Source organism: Pongo abelii, chromosome 19 (genome assembly GCF_028885655.2).
Source record: "Pongo abelii isolate AG06213 chromosome 19, NHGRI_mPonAbe1-v2.0_pri, whole genome shotgun sequence".
Lineage (NCBI taxonomy): Eukaryota > Metazoa > Chordata > Mammalia > Primates > Hominidae > Pongo > Pongo abelii.
The window spans coordinates 20,464,867-20,476,954 of NC_072004.2; the positions used below are offsets into that span (position 1 = coordinate 20,464,867).

Genomic DNA, 12,088 nt, shown 5'->3' on the forward strand with positions numbered 1-12,088 from the left:
ATTTTGCATTTTAAAAAACTAAGAGGGGTTCAGTAACCTGCCCCAGGCCATACAGCTTGTATGAACTGCTGCTGGTATGCCCCAGCTGGTATTTGCTGCCACCTGTGTCAAACTCAGAACTGCTTTATTTCCACGACCTCATTTGCAGCTGTGCCAGGTGCGCCCATTACCTCACTGTACCCTCACAACAGCCCCAAGAGGTAGGCTGAGCAAGCTGAGGCTCGGAAGAGGCAAGCTTGGTCATGGGGACCTGGCCAGTGGCTGGCTGGACCTGAATTCAGTCCCATGCCTGTCTGATTTTGGAGCTTTATGAAGTTGTTTCTATGACAACAGTTTACCTGTCAGGTGACCCTAAGCTGCCTGGATGTGTACAGCAGGGACCTAGGGCTACCCTAGCTGGCTTGACTCCAAGGAAGTCTGTGTGGGCTGGTAAGGATTTTTGTGTTTGCAGAGCTGTGTTAAAATAATTGGCCAAATTTTTCCTTGAGCGAAGGGGATATTTCTTTTTACTTTGTGATCCTGCAGCTCTGCACACTGGTGTGGGTACTAAGGACTGAAAACCCTCTACTAATGCTACTTTGTTAAAAGGGGGTCAAATATGGAATTTGGTAGTTTTTTTTTTTTTTTTTTGAGTCGGAGTCTCTGTCGCCAGGCTGGAGTGCAGTGGCGGGATCTCAGCTCACTGCAACCTCTGCCTCCCAGGTTCAAGCAATCCTCCTGCCTCAGCCTCCTGAGTAGCTGGGACTATAGGCATGTGCCACCACGCCCAGCTAATTTTTGTATTTTTAGTAGAGAGAGAGTTTCGCCATGTTGGCCAGGATGGTCTTGATCTCTCTCTTTTTTTTTTTTTAAAGACGGAGTTTCGCTCTTGTCGCCTAAGCTGGAGTGCAATGGCGCGATCTCGGCTCACTGCAACCTCCATCTCCTGGTCTCAAGTGATTCTCCTGTCTCAGCCTCCTGAGTAGCTGGGACTACAGGCACGCGCCACCACGCCTGGCTAATTTTTTTGTATTTTTAGTAGAGACCAGGTTTTACCATGTTGGCCAGGCTGGTCTCGAACTCCTGACCTCAGGTGATCTGCCCGCCTCGACCTCTCAAAGTGCTGGGATTACAGGTGTGAGCCACCATGCCCTGCCCTTCTTCATCTCTTGACCTTGTGATCCTCCCGCCTCGGCCTCCCCAAGTGCTGGGATTACAGGCGTGAGCTATCGCACCCAGCTGGAATTTGGTAGTCTTAAAAAGTTACATGTGGCCAGGCGTGGTGGCTCATACCTGTAATCCCAGCACTTTGGGAAGCCGAGGCAGGTGAATCATGAGGTCAAGAGATCAAGACCATCCTGGCCAAATGGTGAAACCCCATCTCTACTAAAATACAAAAATTAGCTGGGCGTGGTGGCGCATACCTATAGTCCCAGCTACTTGGAAGGCTGAGGCAGGATGATCGCTTAAACTGGGAGGCGGAGGTTGCAGTGAGCTGAGATCGTGCCACTGCACTCCAGCCTGGCGACAGAGCGAGACTGTCTCAAAAAAAAAAAAATAATTCCATGTGAAGTATCTCCTTCCCCGGTAGGCAATTAACACCTGGGTTCTAGCCAATGGGTAATTTTCGCTCTGGTCTTAAAATGTCCTGGGGAGGCTGGGGTGTGAGCATTTTCCCAGGGTTTGAGCACTCCTCGCAGCTCCCCAGCCAAGGAATGGTAAACAGCTATGTGCTGGTGCCTGTCCTGCACTTGTGGGAGGCCCTGGAGGCTTGGACTTGAGTTTGTTTTGTGAACTCTTTAAGACTCTGAGGTGAATAAATCAATGTGAGCAAAAAGTTGTATTAAAAGGCCCCTTCCCCCCACCAAAAAAAAATCCTAGCAATAAAGGGATTTTTTTTTTCCCCTGAAAGCAAGTCCTCCCTGTGTGCCTTTTTTTTTTTTTTTTGAGGCGGAGTCTCGCTCTGTCACCCAGGCTGGAGTGCAGTGTCACGAGATCTCAGCTCACTGCAGTCTCCGCCCCCGGGTTCACGCCATTCTCCTGCCTCAGCCTCCCAAGTAGCTGGGACTACAGGCGCCTGCCACCATGCCTGGCTGATTTCTTTTTGTATTTATGGTAGAGACAGGGTTTCACCGTATTAACCAGGATGGTCTTGATCTCCTGATCTCGTGATCCACCCACCTCAGCTTCCCAGAGTACTGGGATTACAGGTGTGAGCCACCGCGCCCGGCCCCCTGTGTGCCTTTTTGATACTCAGAGCTGTCCTGGGATATAATGACTATACTATAGATGACAAAATTTGGGAAACATCTGATTGGAGAAAGAATTTGTATGTCACTTTATGAGAAGCAGCTAGGAGATGTAGAAGTATGGGCATTTCAAGGACAGTTTCATGACTGAGGCCAGTGTCAACCTGAAAAATATGGAACACGTGATCTAGAGGCAAATATTGGTTATAAATGAAATGCCACCAAGAACTTAATCTAATTGAGAAGACAAAGTTACTGTTTGTGAGACAGAAGCTAGCAGTTTGTTGAGCCATGATTTTGATTCTTTGTCATGGGGTCAAGAATGGAGAAAAAATTTAGAAGAGTCAGGGAAGGCATCAGGAGAAGGTAGGATTTGAGCTGGACCTTGAAGAACAAGAAATAGTATCCCTAAGTGGAAGGCAGATGGGAAGGTATTTTGGATCTCAGGAACAGCAGGAGTTAAAGCTTGAGATGGGATGGAGTAGGTGCTTGAGTGTGTGCCGGCTCCTGCAGCTGGTGACGGGTGGATGCCTGCTGGGAGCAGTGAGCTCCCAGGTGGCCAGATGGCCACTGGCTCTGATGAGGCAGCAGCCTTGGGGTTTGGTTTTCTGGGTAGTAGGGAGCAGGGTAGGTCTTGAGGAGTGCGTGCCACCTCAAGGGTTTGAGAAGGGGGCCCGGCGGAGTAATCTCTGTGGGTGGGGGCCTGGCCCAGACTGGCTTCCTGAGACTGGCTAGATAGCAGTTCTAGAGATGGAGAATGAAGAGAAGCCAGAGTTGAGTTGTGTTTAGGAGTAAAGGGGGCCTCAGTGCTGGCTGGGAAGTTTGGATTTGACTCCCTGGGAGCCTGCAAATCATGTGGCCTGGAAAGCTAGAAAAATGCCCGTGATGGGGCCCCACCCCAGACCAATCAAGGGGGAGCTAGTAATTTTTAGAAGTGCCCCCAGATAGTTCTCATAGTCTGTGTGGGTTGAGAAGCTGAGCTGTGTGCTTGGAGGAGCCTCTGGGAGTGTCAGGGATTGGAAGGGGAAAATTGGAGCCAGAAGAAGCTTTTGAAGTAATGTGGTGTGGGGACTGGGCTCCTGAGCTATTGTAGAATGACTGTGGATTGGCTGGTGGAATCAGGGCTGGAGAGGAACTGGCAGAAATGATCACCGTGGCTGAAATACGCCTCTAAGCTACCTTGGTAAATAAAGAAGGACAGCTTAGCAGAAAGTTTAAACAAGGGACGGGCAGAAGAGACTGTGATCCACCTATTTGGCAAGCCTCCCTTCAACCTGCATTTTAGCCACAGAGCAGGCACAGCAGGTTCTTATCTGTTCTCTCAAGCTGGCTAGCCAAGTTCCTCCCCACCCCCTAAATTATAATGACTGCAGCAGATGGTACATGTAAAATTTTAAATTACATTTCTTTAATTTTATTAAAGATAGTTGTAGAGTTACTAATTTAGATAGATTCACTTTACTAGTCAAAGTCTAGAAGTGAGATTTTACATGGTACAGTTAATGCATGTCACAGTGTCATTGTAATATGTGGTATTTCAGTCAAAAAATGAGTTTATAGTCCACTTCATTTATTCTTTACTTAATGCTTATTGAGCACATATGTATTATGTGCTGTTGGCTGGGAACGTGTGAGTGAATAAAATTTAAGTTCCTCTTACATTTCAAAATAGTTTTTGGTCTGCAGATGGTGGCTCTTGCCTCAGTAACAAGTAATATTAGCTTTGGGAGATAGCTGGGGGAGGGAAGTTTAGAAAGTGGTGTCAAACACTAGAATGGAACCTGGGAACCAGAGAAGGCTTCGAGGAAATAGTATGTAAGTTGAGTCTTGAAGGAAAAGTGGGAGTTCTCAGGGACAGAGATGAGAGGATTCCTGGCCGAGGGAGTTGCATTATGCAGAGGCCTGAGCTGAGCAAGGAGGGTGCAGAGGAGGAAGAGCTGGACATGTGGCAGAGGCCCAGCTGCCTGCTGACCAGACTGTCCAGGCAGGACAGGTGAGCTTGGTGAGGTTTGACTCATGGGCTGTGGTTTTCACATAGCCTTTTGGTGGTGAGTGGGCAGGACTGTGGGCCTTCCACCCCACCTCTAATCAGAGCATCTCTGTGCTGGTGAAAGTGGGGAGCTAAAAAGAGCCCACTTGAGAAGTGTTCCTCTGCTGTTGAAGAACAACTGAAGTTATCTGGAGCTGCAGTGAGCAAGCTGGTATCCTGAGGGTGGCTGGGAGGGAGAGATTGGAGATTTCTTCCAGAGGACCTGAAGAGCCCTCACTTTTTTCTGTTTGCAGTGAGATGGATGTTCCCTCCTCTACTCCAGGCCAGTTTCCCAAGGCATCTGGGTAATGTCTATGTGATTAAACAGTCTCTTGGGAATAGAACTCCTTTCAGTTAAGCAGCTCTGTTTTCCAGAAATCCCTGGATAATTTTATGACCATGTGGTAAAGGTAAGGGACCTTGCGTTAACTTGGGGTGAATGTCAGAGAGCTGCTGTGTGCTAGGCTCTGTGCTGGGCACCCAGGAAATGGTCCTTGCCCTTGACTCTGCCCAGTCTGGACTAGAAAAGTGGTCCTTAGGTGGATTGAGCTCACAGATGTGTTTTGTTTGTGCCTCTTTCTAAACATTAAAATTGCTTGCTCTGTCAGTTTCCTATGGCTGCTGTGACAAACTGCCACAAATGCAGTGGCTTAAAACAACACAGTTGTATAGGCGGGAAGTCCGACACAGGTCTTAATGGGCTGAGGTCATGGTGTAGTTAGAGCTGGTTCCTGCTGGAGGCTCTCGGGGGGAACCCGTTTTCTCTGCCTTTCCAACTTCTTGAGGCCTTCTGTGTTCCTTGGCTCGTGCTCCTTCCATCTTTAAAGCCAGCTGCGGTTTTCCACTCTTTCCCACGTGGTTTCTCTCTGACCCTGACTCTTCAGCCTCCCACTTCCACTTTTAAGGATCCTTGTGATTACATTGGGCACACTGAATAATCCAGGATACTGTGTTTTAAAGTCAGCTGATTAGAAACTTAAATTCTTTTTTTTTTTTAGACGGAGGCTCGCTCTGTCTCCTAGGCTGGAGTGCAGTGATGCCATCTCGGTGCACTGCAACCTCTGCCTCCCGGGTTCAAGGGATTCTCCTGCCTCAGCCTCCTGAATAGCTGGGATTACAGGTGTGCACCACCATGCCCGGCTAATTTTTGTATTTTTTAATAGAGATAGGGTTTCACCGTGTTGGCCAGGCTGGTCTCAAACTCCTAACCTCAAGTGATCTGCCTGTATCAGCCTCCCAAAGTGCTGGGATCACAGGCGTGAACCACTGTGCCCTGCCTAGAAACTTAAATTCTAACTGCTACCTTAATTCTCCTTTGCCACAAAACCTAACATATTCACAGGTTCTGAGATTAAGATGTGGTTATCTTTGGGAGGCCACTATTTGCTGGTCATAGTTGCCAACATTAAAAACAGGAGATCTTACATAGCCTCCTAGTCTTGCAGCTTCATTGACAAATCAGAACACTTGGCAGCCTGGGGCCTGTACTGTTGCCTGGCAACAGTGGGTCAGAGCCAGTGTCGGCGCCATCTCTAGTTGGGGTTTGCGGGTGCCAGTTCTCCACAGACTTCCACCCTCCGCATGGTGCCTGCTTATTTCCCGTGGTTGTCTGGTCCCTGCTCTGGGGACACGGGCTTACACAGAGTCCAGTCAGGGCAGAATCCCCAACGCAGGGTGGCTGAGTTTGTCTGCCTCTCTCTCTGTTCATACCCTGCTACTTGCCCCCCTGCACCTCCCCCCTCACTTACTGCCTCTATACCCTTTCCCTGAAGCCTCTTCTGCCTCTGCCTGGCACACACTGTCCCTCCTCCTCTCTGTGCCCTTCTCTCTCTGACCCAGGGCTCTACATTCCGCAGCATCTCTGGTGCTATTTTAGGTGGGATTGTTTGTGCCATGATTCCTTGTCTCTTGTCCCCTCCTTTTCTGGCACCCAACACTAGTACATTCTGATGCATTCCCTTTTATGTCTTGCATTGGTGTTTGTGAAAAGCAAGTCTTTATAATGTACCTTTAGAGCAATATCCATTAAAAACCAGGATCACACAACAAGCATGTAGTTGAACATCTGTGTGCCTTGCATTCTCCTAGACATTGGGAACACCATGGGGACTGCTGCCCTACCTCTAGTTGTAGAAGAGGGATAGGGGAAACAAATGGATAGGAAATCACAGTGTCAGCTTCTTACTGCATCTGGAGAGGCAGGATCTTGCTTCCTTCAGCTCCCAAGCCTGGAGGTGAGCTCTGTTTGCATTGTGTGTTGGGTGGGGTTGTTTGTGGGGCTCTGTTAAAAGCGTTTCAGTGGAAGATCCCTGAGTTTGCAGACATCACCTGGACCCCCAGCTTGTAGTTGAATTTTTTTTTTTGAGAAGTGCAGTGGTGTAATCTCAGCTCACTGCAACCTCTGCCTCCCAGGTTCAAGCGATCCTCTTGCCTCAGCCTCCTGAGTAGCTGGGATTAGAGGTGCACGCCACCACTCCTGACTAATTTTTGTATTTTTAGTAGAGACACAGTTTCACCATATTGGCCAGGCTGGTTTTGAACTCCTGACCTCAGGTGATCTGCCCACCTTGGCTTCCCAAAGTGCCGGGATTACAGGCGTGAGCCACTGCACCTGGCCAGGTAGTTGAGTTTTGAGCAGGCAACTTGGAAGCTTGCATATCATACAAGTTGAGTATCCCTTGTCTGAACTGCTTGGGACTAGAAATGTTTTAGATAGTAGAACTTTTTTGGATTTTGGAGTGTTTGCAATGCATAATGAGATATCTTGGGGATGGAACCCAAATCTAAACGTGAAATTCATTTATGTTTTGTGTATACCTTACACCCATAGCTTGAAGATAATTTTATATAGTATTTTAAATAAGTTTGTGTACAAAACAAAGATTTGACTGCGTTTTGATTGTGACCCGTTGCATGAAGTCAGGTGTGGAGTTTTCCACTTGTGGTATCATGTTGCTGCTCAAGAAGTTTCTGATTTTGGAACATTTTGGATTTTGGATTTTCACATTAGGGATACCTAATGTGAGAGAGACTAGGCCACACAGCTCCTTGCACTGCTGCCTGGTGGTCTGAACTGGGGCTCTGATTGTTTTCTGAGGGGCCTTTTGTGTGCCTTCTGTGAAGGGGCCTGCATTGAGTGAGTCTACACTGTTGGGCTCAGTGTGGAGCATACCTGGTTGAGCCACCAGAGTTTGACAGCTTAAGGGCAGCCTGTCATTTTATCTACAGAGTATATTAACATGATAAAGATCTTTGGAAACTTACTTAAAAACAAAATGAAACATTTCATGATGGAGGATTTCAAACAGAAAAATAGAATAGTTTAGTGAACTCCCATCACTTAGCTTCAACAGTTAATTCTAGGCTCCCCCTATCTCAGATGATTTTAAAGCAAATCCCAGTATTCACTTTATTGGCAAATGCTTCAATACATATCTCTAACAGATAATGGACTCTTTATATACTTATTTTTAAGTGAAGACTGACCACCAGCCTTCCTAATTGTGATTTTCATATTTCTGTGTTTGAAGCTGATTTTTTAAAATTATGGAATAATGATTATATTTACATAAAATCTTGATTGATCGACTGAGATAGGGTCTCACTCTGGCGGCCAGGCTGGAGTACAGTGGCGTGATCTCTGCTCACTGCACCCTCCGCCTCCTGGGCTCAAGCCGTCCTCCTACCTCAGCCTCCTGAGCAGCTGGGGCTACAGGTGCATGTCACCATCGCCGGCTAATTTTTTGTATTTTTTGTAGAGATGGGGTTTCACCATGTTGCCCAGCTCCAGACTGGTCTTGAACTCCTGAGTGCAAGAGATCTGCCTGTCTTGGCCTCCCAAAGTGCTGGGATTATAGGCATGAGCCACCACACCCAGTCACCATGCTAAGGATTTAAAAGTGAACAATTCTGTGGCATGTGGTACATTTATAGTGTTGTGCCACTATCTAGTTTCAGAACTTTTTCATCACTCCAAAAGAAAATCCATACTCATTAGGTAGTTGCTCCTCAATTTCCCCAGCCCCTGGTATCTGTTAACCTACTGTCTGTCTCTATGGGGTTTGCCTATTCTGGACCTTTCATATAAATGCAGTTATACAATATCTGGCTTTTTGTATTGGCTTCCTTCACCTAGCATGTTTTCCAAGTTCATCCATGTTGTAGCATGGATCCAAACTTGATTCCTTTTTATGACCAAATAATATTCCATTGTATGGATATACCACAATTTATTTATTTAGTGGTAGACACTTGGGTTGTTTCCACATTTTGCTGTTGTAAATAGTTGCTTTTTTTTTTTTTTTTTTTTGATACAGGGTCTCACTCTGCCACCCAGGCTGGAGTGCAGTGGTGTGACCATGGCTCACTGCAGCCTTGACTTCCTGGGCTCAAGGGATCTTCCCACCTCAGCCTCCTGAGTAGCTGGGGCTACAGGCCTGGCTAATTGTTGTATTTTTTGTAGAGACAATGTTTCAGTGTTGCCCAGGCTGGTCTTGAACTTCTAGGTTCAGGTGATCCCCCTGCCTCAGCCTCCCTCAGTGCTGGGATTATAGGTGTGAGCCACTGTGCCTGGCCAATAGTTGCCATTTTAATTTAACTTGTCATTGCTTAATTTGAAATATGGTGATGTGCTGCCTGGATCAAAAAGAAAATGTCACATGTGAGAGGGCAGGACAGTGATCTGCTCTTGACTCTATTTATTGCAATAAACACATTTTGAAAGAACTTATAACAGTCAGTCGTGGTGGCTCATACATGTAATACCAGCACTTTGGGAGACTGAGGCAGGATCACTTGAGGTCAGGAGTTTGAGACCAGCTTGGCCAACATGGTGAAAACCCTGTCTCTACTGAAAATACAAAATTAGCCAGGTGTGGTGGTACACACCTGTGGTCCCAGATACTCAGGAAGCTGAGGCGGGAGAATCACTTGAACCCAGGAGGCGGAGGTAGCAGTGAGCCATGATCACGCCACCTTACTCCAGCCTGGGTGACAGAGCAAGAATCTGTCTAAAGAGAAAGAGAGAGAGAAAGAGAAAGAAAGAAAAAAAGAAAGGGAGGGAGGGAAGGAAAGGAAAAACGAAAGGGAAGGAAGGCAGGCAGGAAGGAAGGAGAACTTTTAACTGAAGTATAATAAATGTAACAGAGGTCACACCTGTAATCCCAGTACTTTGGGAGGCCAAGGCCGGTGGATTACTTGAGGTCAGGAGTTCCAGACCAGCCTAGCCAACATGGTGAAAACCTGTCTCTACTAAAAATACAAAAATTAGCCCGGCGTGGTGATGCACGCTTGTAATCCCAGCTACTCGGGAGGCTGAGGCAGGAGAATCCCTCGAACCCAGGAGGCGGAGGTTGCAGTGAGCTGAGATCGCACCACTGCACTCCATCCTGGGGGACAGAGCGAGACTGTCTCTCAAAAAAAAAATAAAAATTATTAAAAAACCCAGAAAACTGTACTATGTATAATGTTAGTACATAAGGGACTTAGAGGCCTCTTCTGATTGTTTCTGGTGACCATTAGTCCTGCTTAACAGATTGGTAGTCTGATGGGCAAACCCCACCCTTCTTGGTCTTGAGAGGGCACTGCTCCAGGTTTGAGGATGAGTAGTGGCCTTTCTGAGCACTGGAATGGAGGTGGGTGATCAACAGCCTCTGGGACTTTGCCCCACTCCTGAGTTACAGGGACAGACTTCTGTTTTCATGAGACTCATTGACAAAGGAGCTTGTTTTCCTGGATACTAAGTCAGTGTCTTTGTTTATGTACCTCAGTGACATAGGCAAAGAGTCTGTGCCTTTGTCTTAGTTTGCATTGTCCTGACGGCGTGGTTGTCAATGTGGAAAGTGAAGTGGATTTGGTGGTATGTTTCATGTGCAGGGCATTGGTTTCAGCTAAGAGTTTGTTTCCAGCTAGGAGTTAGAGGGCAGCCTCTAATGAGTGGCCAAGTGCTGACTGGTGGGCATCCTTCGCAAGGGCTACTTCTGTGGAACTGTGCTTTGAGAGATGCAGTAAGAAGTGACCTGTGTCACGTCTTTGGTGGATGTGGTCACAGCGTTGGGGTGCATACTCTGCCGCATCATGCTGTATGTCTTCTTTTGGAGGGTGCGAGGGAGGCATTTATCTCAGGTCCCAGGCCAAGGAGAATCTTCTCTAGTGAATCTGGTTTGTTTTTTATCTTGTGGACAGTGTGAATTCTCTGGCCACTAGGAAGCTCAGTTCAGAGCCATCATTTCCCAGCTGTAATGTGACCTGCACTTTGGGTTCTAACCTGGCATTCTGGCTCAACTCCTCCACCCTCTGTTTCCTTATTGCTTGAGTTTCTTCATTTACTTTATTTATTTATTTCTTATGTTCTCTGGATTTCTTTAACCCAGTGAGTCTCAACTTTGACTGTACCTTAATCAGCATCCTCTAGGGAGAGTTTTTTTTTTTTTTTAAAGTGCCAGTGCTTGGCCCCCATCCCTTATGTTTGATAGACTGGATTGATTTTTTTTGAGACAGAGTCTTGCTCTGTTGCCCAGCTGGAGTGTGGTGGCTCACTCATAGCTCACTGCAGCCTCCAGCTCCTGGGCTCAAACAGTCTTCCCTCCTCAGCCTCCTGAGTAGTTGGGATTACAGGCATATTCAACCACATGTGGCTAATTATTTATTTATTTGTAGAGACAGAGTCTCATTTTGTTGCCCAGGCTGATCTTGAACTCCTAGCTTTAAGCGATCCTTCTGTCTCGGCCCCCCAAACTGTTGGTATTACAGACATGAGCCACCAAACCCAATCCCTCCTGTTTTTTATCTTTTATTTATTTTATTTTTTTTGAGACGGAGTCTTGGTCTGTTACCTAGGCTGGAGTGCAGGGGCGTGATCTCAGCTCACTGCAAGCTCTGCCTCCCGGGTTCATACCATTCTCCTGCCTCAGCCTCCCAAGTAGCTGGGAGTACAGGTGCCCGCCACCACGCCCGGCTAATTTTTTGTATTTTTAGTAGAGACGGGGTTTCACCGTGTTAGCCAGGATGGTCGCTATCTCCTGACCTCGTGATTTGCCCGCCTCGGGCTCCCAAAGTGCTGGGATTACAGGCGTGAGCCACCGCGCCCGGCCCCAATCCCTCCTGTTTTAATTGTTCTGGGATGGGGCCTGAGCAAAAATGTTTCCAAAATTCTCCAAAAGCTGGACGTGATGGCTTGCACCCATTATCCCAGCTACTCAGGAGGCTGAGAGGGGAGAATTGCTTGAGACCAGAAGTTTGAGGCCAGTCTGGGCAACATAGCAGGACCCTGTCTCAAAAAAAAAAAAAAAAAGTTCCTTAAAAATTTGGATGTGTGGCCAGGTTTGAGAACTGCTGCTTTAGGCCATTTCATGTCTTTTTAGCATCAAGGCAGGGATAAGTAATCAAAAAGGATGGAGTCTGGGAGGATAGCGGGCCCAAAGGCCAGCGGTATGAGCTCAGAGAAGCCTCGTAAAGGGGATTATACAGCGTCCAGTGGTTTTCGGCTGGTGGCACCCAGTGGGAAAGCTCTGAGGGGCTCCTCTCCTTGTCTAGAACCACAGGAGAGAGACTCAGCTCCTGGAGCTGAGTGACTTAAAATTTAGCTGTGAAGTCCGTAGGCCTGTCTAATGGTGGCACAGCTTTGTAACAGGGTCTTCTGGGCCTTTCAGGACCCAAGTCCCACACTTGGAGCCTGATTTGTGCTTAATACCATTTGCTGTGTAATGTGATTGCAGAGACTTGACAAATAAAGAGAACATTTAAAACATGGTCTTTGCAACTAATCTGGTCCTTCCTGTGCTTTAAAAAAGAAAAAAATTCCCACTGTCCCTGCTTTAAAGAGAAACAAGAA

General features: G+C 47.2%; 1 protein-coding gene across 4 annotated transcripts in view; it reads left to right on the forward strand.

Moving 5' to 3' along the window:
• The window catches only part of EPN2 (epsin 2), a 99,447-nt gene that overhangs the window by 7,486 nt on the left and 79,873 nt on the right, over positions 1 to 12,088 (forward strand). Inside the window, exon 1 of one of the 4 annotated variants that reach the window (XM_063717839.1) lies at positions 4,517 to 4,667. The exons of 2 other annotated variants lie outside the window; for them this stretch is intronic. The gene's annotated coding sequence lies outside the window, so the exon portion shown is untranslated. Of the gene's footprint in view, positions 1 to 4,516; positions 4,668 to 12,088 lie in introns of those variants that run through there. One more of the 4 variants, XM_054535116.2, reaches the window with a different exon arrangement.